The 13,701-nt window shown below is 37.6% G+C and overlaps 1 protein-coding gene across 5 annotated transcripts in view; it reads right to left on the reverse strand.

The window, feature by feature from the left end:
* LOC145686776 (netrin receptor UNC5C-like) overlaps positions 1-13,701 on the reverse strand; it is a 773,553-nt gene that overhangs the window by 603,099 nt on the left and 156,753 nt on the right. The gene's annotated exons all lie outside the window — the stretch shown is intronic.

Raw genomic sequence — 13,701 nt, forward strand, 5'->3', positions numbered from 1 at the left:
AAGTTGATTGTTTATTTAACAATGGTGTCCTTTAACAATGAAACTAACAACAATATGTGGAATCGAGACGTACCATTCCATAGATGTCTCAATCGTAAATGAGTGTGCCAAGTTTGGTTAGTTTGTGGTAGAAAGTATGGCAGATAAAGTTGATTGTTTATTTAACAATGGAGAAATCCAACGATTGTTTGTTTAACAATGGTGGCCTCGAACAATTAAACTAACAACAATATGGGAAATCGACTGGTACCATTCCCTAGATATATCTGTGGTAATCCGATGGGTGTGCCAAATTTGGTCAGTTTGTGGTAGAAAGTGTGGCAGATAAAGTTGATTGCTTATTTAACAATGGTGGCCTTCAACAATGAAACTAACAACAATATGTGGAATCGACACGTACCATTCCCTAGATATTTCAATCTTAAATGGGTATGCAAAGTTTGGTCAGTTTCTGTTAGAAAGTACGGCAGATAAAGCTGATTGTTTACTTAACAATGGTGGCCTATAACAATGAAACTAACAACAATATGTGAAATCGACACGTACCATTCCCTAGATTTTGTAACGTCCATTAGCCAGATTATATCTATTTTTGAACTATTCATTTTATTTTTGATTGTTTTAATTTTATTAGTTGTATATGTTAACATTGGTGACGGTGGCGCCATCTACCGTTTTAGACACAAACTATTTGGACGTTAAAAATAACCTTAATCATCCGTCTCCCTTAGCTTAAAGGACATAATCGTGGGACGTTAAACTGAAAGATTTTCTTGTATGCAATTCAAAAGCATCTGTAGGGTATAATGGTGTAGGATGCCAAGAGGATGGTGAAAAAAACGAAACAAAGAAGCACATGTTATCGAAAAATGTTACTTGGTTTCGAAATGCATTGCGAAATTCTGAAATCTCGAATTTCTTTTCAACATGGCGACGATCGCTTAAACACACGATTGTAAAACACCGAGACAATCAAGGATGTTATGAAGTAGAGAATCTGTCCATACAACAAAATCGTGAAGCCATACGTCACAGTTTCGCCACGCCTACTCTGCCCGCTCCGCACCACTAAGATCACAATGTTTCGAGCCAACAATAATGGCGGAAACGAGAGTAGTCAATCAAACGTGTCAGTTCAGACGATGCTCGGTTGTTTTCTGGCTTCATTGAGTTCATAGCATGAAGGTACCTATGGGCAGATCCTCTATTTTATAACATCCTTGGAGACAATAGTATTCTTCCGGCTACTCTGAAGTCCAGGGTTTGATTACCGGTGGGGCAGCACTGAACGCAGCACGGTAACTCAGACTGCACCCTAAACTGTCACATATAGCCTAGGTGCTAAAAAAAAGAGGGGCGCTTATCTTAAACCAACCAACAAATAAATCACCAGTTTGGCCGAAAATCACTAACGTTGGCACCATTGATTTAACAAAACACCTCACCCTTGCTGCTGGTTCGGAAACTTTTCTTTTTTTTTCTAAAAACCTAAAATAACGTTAAATATTATGTGAATCTTCTTCCCAAAAAGCTTATGCATTAATTGGTCTAGCTGTATTGTAAAAGATTCTGAGAAACGCTTTTGTCCAACATATTATTAGCCGAAAAAGTGTAGAAGAATTATTTTTCCGTAAGGAAAGTTAAAACGATGGAGAAACATGTGTCGTGAACAGCTGATTATTATGTTTTTTTTTCTTTCTTTCGGAGAAACCATTAACTACAGTATGAAATTAAGGCGACACGTAATAATAATAAACTTTTTTTTCTCTCTTTTTCTCGTGGTAGTGGTAGTAAGTTTTAGGCATTAATTTTTGCCCTGTGCTACTGAGACAAAAGACGGAAGCTGCAATTACCTTTAGTTATAGTCGTAATGAGTTCTGAAAACACCAAATTAGTTAGTGCTTGGCGCTGATTTCTATACTGTTGAGTTTCGAAGCATTTGCACCGTGAAGATAATGCGAACAGTAAGTCTCAATGAAATTGGATGCTTAGTTTATTTCAAAGTTCTGCACGCATAGCTATACGTGGAATTGAATTTTATGACATCCAAGCCGCTCTCTTTTTTCTCTCTTTATGTTTAAGACTTCCAAATTATTTCATGTTAAATATGGTACACCGTAGCCTAAGACTCGCGCCTGCGTGGTTCCGGGTTCGATCACCCGGCCAGTGCTTCCCAATTATTCGGCGTCCATCCAGTGTCATGAGGCAAACTGGGGAATCACGTAAATAAAAGACACTAGGTCCAGAAATCTGCTCATGTGCCTGTTAAGTGAGAGAGCGACGCAGCGCGCTCATCACATATTTAACGCTAGACGACGTAATTCAGCCGGTTGCTAACAGATGGCATTAGAATAGCTCAGGCTCACAAAGGGCTGTTACGTGAAGTGGTTAGATTTAGTATGGGAAGTCTTATAAAATAGATATGTCTGTCCGTCTGTCTGTCTCTCAACAAGTGTCTAGCAAAAACAGGTATCGAGTTAAGAGAAAGTAATTTTTTGTGTATAGATACAGCAGTCCAAAATTAGATAGATACAGTACTCCTATCTTAGCCATCTATTCAAACCGGAAGTGGTATAAATATACTATTTTCGTTCCCAACATTGATCACCACAGAACAAAACTTGGTAATACGAGGGCTGTTTGTTTTTCAATGTCTGTTAGGCCACCAAAGAAAAACTTAAATTACGAAATGAGGATAAGACAAAACTATTCAACTAGACGTCGCTCATCCCCCCAGACCAATAGAATGGCTGTTATTCAATCATTGTGAAGTATCGATCATGGGAAAACATATCAAGTGTAGTCGAAGCGCTCGCCAAGTGTGAACTACATAATGAAATTCGATTTCTCCAGCAGCTACTGAGTTCTCTGAAATTCCAGGACCAGGCAGTTCAGAATGTAGATCCTCACCTTTCGGCAGATCATACACCTTTCACGGACCACATGATTCACGCGTTCAGACTGGTCGTGTGAAGATAGAGATTTCCATTCTTGGCTACACAAGTCGTTTACGTCGGAAAATCCTTTCTTTAAACACTCTGCAGCACAAAAACCATCGCTTATGAAATCCCTGCTCTGTTATTTACTCATTCAACGATGAATTGCGACTATGTTATGCCCTTCTGTCTGGATAAATCAAAGATTATGTAGTTCGCACTTGGCGGGCGCTTCGATTGCACTTGATATGTAGTTCACACTTCGCATGCGCTTCGATTGCAGTAGATAAGTTTCTACGCTTGCTACTCTACGATATCCATTGAGCCCCTTTGTGTTATCTTCGTTTCATCATCTCATCTGGTTCTCCTCTGATGGTTTAAAGAAGAGGGAAAAAATAAGTCTTCATTCATAGCAAAAACAGGTTGTCTTGACATGGATTAAACGCTTCAAGAATGGTTATCATCTCCACCTATGTCTTTCTACTGAAACCGGAAGTAGAAGAAACCTACTACAACTTCCGATTTCATAATAATTATTTTCATAGAGCAAAACAGTAAATGATAGAGATAAAGATCTTCTGATAAGAATTCATCTTTACCCTTATCGTTCTATTCAAACTAGTGGTTGATATGAAAAAAAAAATTTTTTTTGAAAAATTAAAAACAAACGGCCTTCCCAAGGTGGTTAAGTTTTCTATCAAACACCGGTTATGGGTTTTCAAAACCACTTTGGTCTTACATCAAAAACCAGTTTGTTTTTAAAATCGGTTTAGTATTTTACATCAAAAACAGGTTTATTTTATTTTGAGAACTGGTTCGGTTTCGTATCGAAAACCGCTTTTAGTTTCGTGTCAAAAACAGGTTGCTATTTTCTATTAAAAAAACAACAGTTCCGGTTTTCCAAATCAAACTTTTTTTTTTTCGCTTTTTCGCTAAGTTGTTTGTAAATGAGAACTACAAGCACAAGACAAGATACCGGCTTCGCCGAAAATGACCCTGGTTTCAGTAAAAAACCCAGAACCATTGAGAAAAGTGAAAATTGGTTTCGGTCAACGGCTTTTTATAAAAACTTGTTTTGCTGTTCCGTAATTCAAACCAGAAGTAGTATAAATCTATGACTTCCAATTTCAACACTTACCGGTATCTTCATCGAGCAATAACTGTAAATAGCGAGAAGCAGCATTTGGTATGGCCTCAACGTTATCAGAGTAGGTTTAAATTTCTCTGATTTTATCTCTGTACTAAAACCACAATAGGAATTAACATCATTTTCAGTTCCAATATAGGGACCGCGGTGGCTCAGTGGTAGAGCGTTCACCTCTGATGCATGGGGTCCTTGGTTCAATCCCTGCTCGTGAGTTAGTGAACTTTGTAGTGGACAAACACAGTGTGCGTGAGTTTTCTCGGGGTATTTTCGCTTCCTTCCACCAGTGTTTCTTTCAGACATTTTTTTTTGGGGGGGGACACTTCCGCCCCAGAGCTCTAAGAGTGCCCCCTTCCGGCGAGATCAAAATAATACGTCTATAAAGTAATAATAAATAAAATAGTACTAGCAGTGCCCTCCCGGAATACTACGTGTGCCCCCCGCGGAACACTTTTTTTTTCTGAAAGAACGACTGCCTCCCACTTTCTCCATTCCACCATTTCATCCATTTCTCATCATCACCGTCTCCTTCACCCTAGCCGGCATAATTGTGGGACGTAAAACTCAAAGATTTCATTTCATTTTTTCAGTTTCAATATTGAACCTGTAGAGAAATCGGTAAAAAGACGAAAATGATTTTCTTCATATATGAATTCAAGATCCCAAGAATAGATCTCAGCTCTTGTTACTTTGTTACTTCTCTATTAAAACCGGATGTGGTAGAAATGTACTGGAACCTTTTTGTTTCGAAATTGATTCCCATAGAGACCAGAGGTTCTCAACCTTTTCCACAGACGTACCACCAAGGCATATTCAATATTGATACCACCATAAGCCGTATGTACCACCAAGAGCGGCTCACGTACCATCAGTGGTACGCGTACCACAGGTTGAGAAACCCTGCCATAGAGTAAAAAAGACTGTAAGATATAGCGAGAAACTGGAACATAGTCGTTCTATAAAGACTTTCAGTTTTGAAGTCTTCTAAAAATTCATATTAATTAAACGATACGATATTCTCTAGGTTTCATTAAAATTCATCTAATCTTAACTAATAGGGGACCAACTTGCGCTTTCCAGATATTTTGACAGTTTTAACAACTGCCAGCTTCGACAATATACGGATTTAAATAATTTAAGAAGGGATTTTATCAGCAAAGGAAGCCTGTGAAAGAAATGCTTTTCAATTGCAAAGTACTGCGGCGAGGAATTGTTATTGTCTTTTCAAAATTAAAAAAAAAAGAAAAAAGAAAAGAAAAAACAGCGGAAGGAAGTGACAGATAGCTATAATAACGCATTAGAAAAAAAAAAGACTCTGCTGGAAGTCTTTAGATATGAATATAACATCTTAATTGCTTGATTGTTATGCATGAAGACAGAGGAATCAACGGTAGTTTATTTAATAACGAAAGATAATAAAAAGAAAGTTAATACAGATATGAGAAGAGATGGATCGTGTATGCGTATACAGGCGCAAATATAGTAGTCTACCGAAGCAGGGTTGCCAACTAAGAGTACGAAACAGTTAAAATTTACGAGCAAAAAATGTACTATTCTTCAACGCCTTACCAGGCTGTTGTGCGGAGGACATCTGTATGAATTTGAAAATATTACCATATACTTTCTGATTATTCTGTCTGAAGTCAGGTTCTTGCCCACTTATCCTAACGTAGCTAGGCAAGACAATTAAAATAATACAATATGGTTAGGTGGTTCAGAAAAGAGAATGTCAAACTGGAAATTAGGAGGTGAAGTAAAGAGTTAGAATAAATTTAGAGTTAGATTAGAGCAATAGTTCCTAACCAGTAGCCCCGTACAGTGTGTCGCGAAATTTTACATTGTAAAAAAATTTCATAGGTAAATTTACAAAGAACGGTGGCAACCTGTTTGCGACTCCTCTATGTAGATCAATTTACACCTATAAAGTAAAATTACTAATATGAAATGGTGTAAAATTATATTTTTATCACTAAAAATATCATATTTTCTTAAAATTTACTGTAAATTTGTATAAAGATAAGCAAATATTGTAATTTAATCTAAGAAAATGTATATCAACTTGCAAAATGAAGGATAAATGATTTTACATTGATATTTGCCAATTTAATTACAAAAATATTTTTCAGTGTAGGATTTAACCACTTGAGATTGCTCCAAGGGCATTGCCAGGACGAACTAAAAGTTTTTTTTTTTTCTTTTTAAGTAACTTCTACATTTATATCAATTGTTCTATGTACTTTATTATTATACTCATTAAACGATTCTTATAATATATCTATCCATTTATAATTTCCTTGAGTACTTAATTTTTTCCACATGTTTTGTTTAAGAGTCCTGTTAAAACGTTCTACAATAGGGGCCTATGTTGTTTTACAGACACATGCTCAGAATGGAGGACTCGAAATTGAAAAATTCGCAAAATATCATCTCTCTATGACTTACATGTTCCCGAGATATGGCTCCCGAAATCAACTTTTTTGGCCAATATCTAAGGAACAGTGACCAGTTGGCCAGTGGCCACCGGTTACTATTTGGTACCAAAATGATCACCATCCTCTTAGGCATTGGTCAATACCAATATGATCTCTCTATGACTTACGGTACCCGAGATATGTATTCTTAAGTCTCCTGAAATACGAACATATTTGACCAATCTGGGGAACGGTGTCTAGTTGACCAGTGACCACCGATAACTATTTGGTACCAAAATGTTAATCATCCTGTTAGGTACTGATCAACACCAATATCATCTCTCGTATGACTTACGGTTCCCGAGATATAGGTCCTTAAATCTCATGAAATCAGAATTTTTTGGGCCAACATCCCGGGAACGGCAAGAGTGACGCGAAAAATTCCCATCGCTTCTTTCAGAAAGTTTTTAATTCTCCATCAAATGGAAGACTCAAAATTCGAAAATTCGCAAATAACAGACAGACAGACAGACACACACACACACACACATACACACACACACAGAGAGAGAGAGAGAGAGAGAGAGAGACAGACAGAGGATTCAATAACGAACTTTTTTAAGTTTATTGAAAAAAACATCAATATAACTGAGGAAAGTAAAAACTTAAGGTCGTTGGAAACACTGTAATGGTAGCAGCACGTGGTTTATATAATATCTTTTTCTGTTTCTTTTTTTTATCTTACTTAATGAGCGTACCGTAAATCTGCCTTAATGTTAGACTGTTCTGACAGCAACAGGCTGTAGATATATGGTTAATATAAACAATGAATTTTAAACAAGTTACACCATTTTGTTTCTACTTTCTCATATAAATATCCGTTACACACAGCTCCTATATCAAGGGCTAAGCTTATTAAACTGTGTACGTATCACTTCCACTGATAATTGGAGAATTTCTCCTTGGTTATTACGTGAAATCCTAGATCAATTAGGTGTAATTGTCTCTGGCATCAAACGCTATTCGCCATCTCCTAATTCCAGAAGTGAGCTACACAAACCGCCATTTTAGTTAATAAGTTCGCATGGGACAAATAGCAAACATTTTATTCTCTCCAAAATTAATTTAACGTGCACCAGAGAGTATTTTTATTTAAAGTAATTGATCAAGGAAGCGGAAGTTTTAATATTGGTAACCTGAGCATCGCCACTGAATTCTACTCGTACAGTAGACTATCGAGTATCCGGCTTCCGTACTATATCTGGCCTAGTTTTCTTTCTGCAGGTCCGTATCCAGGGGGGTTTAGGAGGGCCGGCACCCCTAAATTTTTGCTGCCCCGCCTAAAGTTTTCACGGTAGGCTTCCAAATGAACTATAATATGGTGATGAACTATAATATGGTTTGGATCTCCCCCCCCCCCGTACATTTTTGGGCTGGCTACCGGCCTGTCTACGTGTCGTGTGCAAAATACAAGTTATGACAGAAAAACAGCAGCGTTTTGTTCCTTGTTCGTTGTTTATGTTTCGTCAGTGTGTGACGGACCTCAATACAGTTCCTGATTATAACTGTACAGTACGTACAGTACTGTATCCGTAAATTGTTCTTATGGTATGCTTTGTACTACAGTGAACTTTGGCCTATCGGGCCTGCCCGGCTGCCACATTAGACCGTATATTCGAGAGTCTACTGTATTTTGTGTAAAACAGATGAAAATACATAATAGTTATTAACCACATCCCGATAAGCTTGCTTTACATGATCTCTCCTCCTCTTCCATCCTGTAATTCAACTCTCTCAGAAGCGATATTATGTGGTGAGAAATATTGTAATATCACCAATATATCATCCATGGAACCTTACCGGTTTGTCGAAATACCAAAGTACTGTAATATCACCGATATATCATCAAAGGAACTTTATTGAAATATAAAAAAATATTAGGGGCCACGGTAGCTGAGTAGTACAGCATTCATCTTTGGTGTGTGGGATTCCTGGTTCAATTCTAGTTCGTGCCAAGTAAACTATGTGGTGGACAAACACTGTGTGCGTGGGTTTCCTCGGGGTTCTCCTGTTTCCTTCCACTTTCTTCATTCCACCATTTCGCTCATTTCTCATCATCACAGTCTCCTTTAGGCTAGCCGGCATAACCGTGGCACGTAAAACTTTAAAATTTCATTCCATTTTATCGATATATCGAAAATATTGTAGCCTAATATCAGCGATATGTATCACCGATCGATGTAACTTTATCGATATATTAAAATATCACCGATAGATGAAACTTTATCAATATATTCAAATATAAAAAATATTGCAATATCGATTTTTTTAAAGGCTAGCCGAAGGCTAGCATTCTTTAAGCAATATCGAAATGAATAGGATTAAATATATTCAAATATGGAAAAAATTAAATACAAAATCGAAATATTAAAATTGATTTGATTTGATTTGATTCTTAGTTTAGCGTCCCTTTCAGCAGCGAGGCTATATGAGACGTGGACCTACTGATTAACGTGGAATCCGAACCACATGAGCTCCCGCCGGGAATCGAACCCGGGCCCCCCAAAAATATTAAAATTGAAAAAAAAAATACTATCAAAATAGCAATACATGATCACCAATATTTTTATATCGATTTCTCAAAACTTTAATTATCTATCGATATATATCGAAATATTAATCACCAGTGGCGTTGCAGCCCTTCACGGATTTGAGCTTGATCCAACGTCATCTGTTAGCGACCTGTAGAACCACCTCGATCCAGACTAGCCACGAATGTGCAGTCAGCGCGGTGCATTACAATGGAGCTTCAACAGCTGTATCAGGAGTCTTTCTAGATCTAGTGACCGTCACGTTTTTATTCAGGCACAGGCAGGGAATCGAACCCGGGACCACGCGAACACGAGTCCAAAACGAGCTAACCACTACACTACGGGCCCCCCATATGGAAATATTGCAGTTTTATATTTAGAGGAGTAACTTCTAGAAAACAAAGAATATCTTCTTCAAAAGTAAACCCTGTCAAAGAACCACAAATCCTATTCTCCCCCTACTAGATGAAAATGTTTGTCTGTTAATTCAATATTAATTATGCCTATATATGTAGTTGTTCATTTACGCCCCCCCCCCTTTCACAATACAATGGGACAGATGCAAGGAAAGAAATACATGGTCCACTGAACTCCCAGATCTCAATCACCATTATAAATACGCATCATATAGAAAACGAACAATAGGTTAATATTAGTTGCTTTAAATTACTGAAGAAAAAAAGAAGTAAAGGAGTTTTTTTTTTTTTTGTCAAGACTTGATAACAGAGAAAAAAGGATGATTTTTTTCTGTCTCGATGGAAGAATGGAACAAAAGTCTTTTGTGCATCGAAGCTTGGAGAGGAAATGAGTGGCGCCGAGCTCTCTCTCTCTCTCTCTCTTGACTCTATAAATAAATAATAAAAAAAAGCCTAACATTCTGCTAATTTCGAAGAAAAGGAAGAAAAATACGATGAAGGAATTACTAAAGTGTTGCCAACTATCAGCGGAAACGTTTTACACATATTTTAATTGTAAAAACAACGATCTCTTTGTTGAATTCAAAAATATTAATAGATTTTTGCAAATATATATACAGCATGGTAAGAAACTATTTGAACAAACTTCGGGAGCTGATTCCCAACACCGAAACCAGCAAAAAAAAAAAAAAAAAAAGTCTCTTGGAACTTTTGGTCAGTGAGGGATAGTTTCGGCTATATAAGATGCCGAAAGCGTAAGAATGAACTTCTGGAGGTTGTAATTCAAAAACAATGCAAAGCAGAGAGTATGGTTTATATAATGACACTCGAAGTCATATTTGCTATTGGAAAATGTATGTTTCAAACCTCCGCAAGATGTGAGAGAGGAATTCCTCAAAGGAACAAAGGGATTACTTGCCTGGTTATAGGGAATTCCTAAGTTTATTTTTCCACACTTAAAGTACTATAACAGGAACACTAACACTTAATCGAATTAAAATGTAGCAATAATAGCATAAGTATAAAACAACAACAACAACAACAAAACGAAACTTAGCGGAAATCCGACAACACTGTACCCTTGAGCAGGCTGGTAGCCAGCCCAAAAATGTAAAGGGGGCGGTAGAAGTTAGGGAGGTCGATCCAACCATACTGTAATTCATCACCATATTATAGTTCATTTGCAAACCTAAATTGAAAATTTTAGGGGGCAACAGAAATTTAGTGGAGCGGCGGCAACCCTAGACCCCCGTGGATACATGCCTGCCCTCGGGGGATATTCTCTGTATAACGTGAGTAGCGACAGTGACAATATTTCATGGGTGGGGCTGATGACCAGGACACACCCTCGCGTTCTATTGACTGGTGAAATTGGTAAATCTAGGTCAAGCTTCACGTGTCATTGCGATCACTATAATATTAGCATGAGAAGTATGTTTGATGAAAATACTTGGTTGAGCCTTTTTATATATTTTTAAGTGTACGAAAAACATAGCACAAAACAAAAAAAAACGGACAGTTATTATCATAATTCTTTAGAAAATAAAATACCAAATCTTTTATGAATGATAATAATTAAACGAACGTCTTACAAATGACTTTTCTCTTTTTCTCTTCTTTTCTCTCTCTTCCATCGAACCATCCCCAGTAATTTAGAAAGAATAAAATGTAAGAAAAATCACCCTTAACAACTACCTCTTGACAACTGTCTATAGGGAGGTGGCGCATATTTTGTTCCAATAATTTGTTCCTTCTTCTTCGAAGGGAAAGAACGAAGAAATTATATAGACCTTCATCAACCAACCCTCAACCATCCATTCATCCACCTATGATTTTCACCCCCTTTCTTGTTGTCCTATACAACTTACAAGAATTTCTTTTTTGGCTTCTAATCATCATCATCATTATTATTATCATCATCTTTGTTTCAAGTCTCTCCGATTTAATAACTGATAATTTATGGAATTGTGCTTTTCTTGCCCTTTCAATGATCACAGGACAACATTAATAACCATTATCTATACATCCACTTTTGTCTAATTGTGTTCCAATTCGTGGCCTTGAATTTTAATCCATAACTATTACACGACGTTTTTTTTTTCAAGTGGTTTCGTTGAACTATTTAAGAGGCCTCATCCCGTCGAAATTAAAATACCGCTAATTTTACAGTAATTATGTGATATCTTCAAATAGATAAAAGATAATTGAAATATGGAACAAGAGCGCCCTAGACAATAATATTTTGCATGAGGTACCGTTATCACAAGTCACCTAGTGGCTTTCCGTTTCCAGCCGTTTAGAAACGCGAAAATAAATGCCGATTTTCAAAATGGCCAGAAATCGAAAGCAGATAAATGGGTCGTGATAACGATATCTCATGTAAAATGATATTGTCTAGGGCGCTCTTGTTCCACATTTCGATTATCTTTTATCTATTTGAAGATATCACATAATTACTGTAAAATTAGCCGTGTTTTTATTTCGCCGGGATGAAGCCTCTTAAGTAATCTTAATTTCAATTTCAAACATAGTATCCCTTGACAGCAGAAGAAACGTTCGGTTACTCTGCCCTCTATACAAAATTATAATCAACCAAACCCAAATATTGCAATTTTTGAACTTATGAAATTTCAAATTCCCCGTCAGAAGGCGTCTAGAAAAGATTGTTTATTTCACAGCAGAACATTGAAAACCAATCTCTAATGAAAAGTTCATCTATTTGGAGCACGTGTTACTATACAATAAACTTTTTGTGGTTGATCCAAGTATTATTGATATATTTATTTCGAATGTCCTTCCAAACCAAACCTATTGGCGTAACCATTTGAGGGTCTGAAGCGCTCCAACGCCATCTGTCGGTGACCGGCTGAACTACGTCCAGCCTAACGACGAGCACGTGCTTAGCGCGCTGCATCGGGAGCTTTCTGGACCTAGTGGCTGTCACGCGACTCCCCAGTTTGCCTCACGACACTGGGCGGACGCCCAAAATTGGGAAGCACCGGTCGGGAATCGAACCTGGGACCACGCGGACGTGAGTACAAGGCTCTCCTCTAACCACTAGACCACGTTGTTTCCCTCTAGAATGTGCTAGAATGAATTTCTATCACTTCCGGTTTTAGTAGAAAGTTAAGAACGGATATGAAATGTATTCTTGAGACACTTATTCGATTGCAAGGAACCATTTCTCATTATCTATTATCGTGCTCTATACTGATCAAGGTAACAACCGGAAATGGTTTGTGTGTAGCACTTCCGGATTGAATAATACATCTATAAATGAAGTTTATTTCTAACTTTTGATCTTCTGCATCAAAATCGATCGTGATCTATCAAGTAGTTTTGAGATTCTTCTGTCCCTCGAACGGACGGACGGAAAAATTAACGGGCAGAATAAATATATGAAAGGGTTTTGATAAACCAAACCCTTTTAAGAATAAATCCCCCCTCCCGGAAATTCAAATTCGACTTGTAAGGTTGTTAGGCAGATGCTTTTCCGGCTCGCGGGGCCGCGGTGGCTCAGTGGTAGAGCCTAGAGCGTTCACCTCTGGTGCTTGGGGTCCCGAGTGAACTTCGTGGTGGACAAACACCGTGTGCGTGGGTTACCTCGGAGTTCTTCCGTTTTCTCCCAGTTTCTTCATTCCGCCATTTCATTCAGTTCTCATCATCACCGTCTCCTTTAGCCTAACCGGCATAACTGTGGGACGTAAAACTCAAAGATTTCATTTTATTTTTTCCCCACTACTGCTCCTTCAAATTTAGAAAATATCGAACGTTTCTATCGAAATCATGGGGGCCTGAAGGGAGGATACGTCTCACGAAAATGTATACGTAATATAGCAAACCACGTATATTAAATACCAGACGTAATATAGGAACCATGGATGCCCCCCCCCCTTATCAAATTTTCTTCGGGTGCTCCTGATGGAAATAATCCACAATTCTGTCTGAGTAACGGAGCGGTTACTATATTAGAAATCTCATGTTCCTGACCACATGTAAAAGTCAATTCGACCAATAGAAGTAATATACCACTCTATTCAGCCAATAAGAATGGAATTCGGAACCTTGCAAACCAAAGCCAAACGTACAATCGCCACTGTTGGGAGGGGCCTAACATTATCAGTTGAACATATAATATTCTGCACAAGAAAAGACGATAACTAATTGTAAAATATTTCCATCTATATTTTCAGAAGAAAAAAG

Source organism: Thermobia domestica, chromosome 5 (genome assembly GCF_964235325.1).
Source record: "Thermobia domestica chromosome 5, izTheDome1.hap1.1, whole genome shotgun sequence".
Classification (NCBI taxonomy): Eukaryota; Metazoa; Arthropoda; class Insecta; order Zygentoma; family Lepismatidae; genus Thermobia; species Thermobia domestica.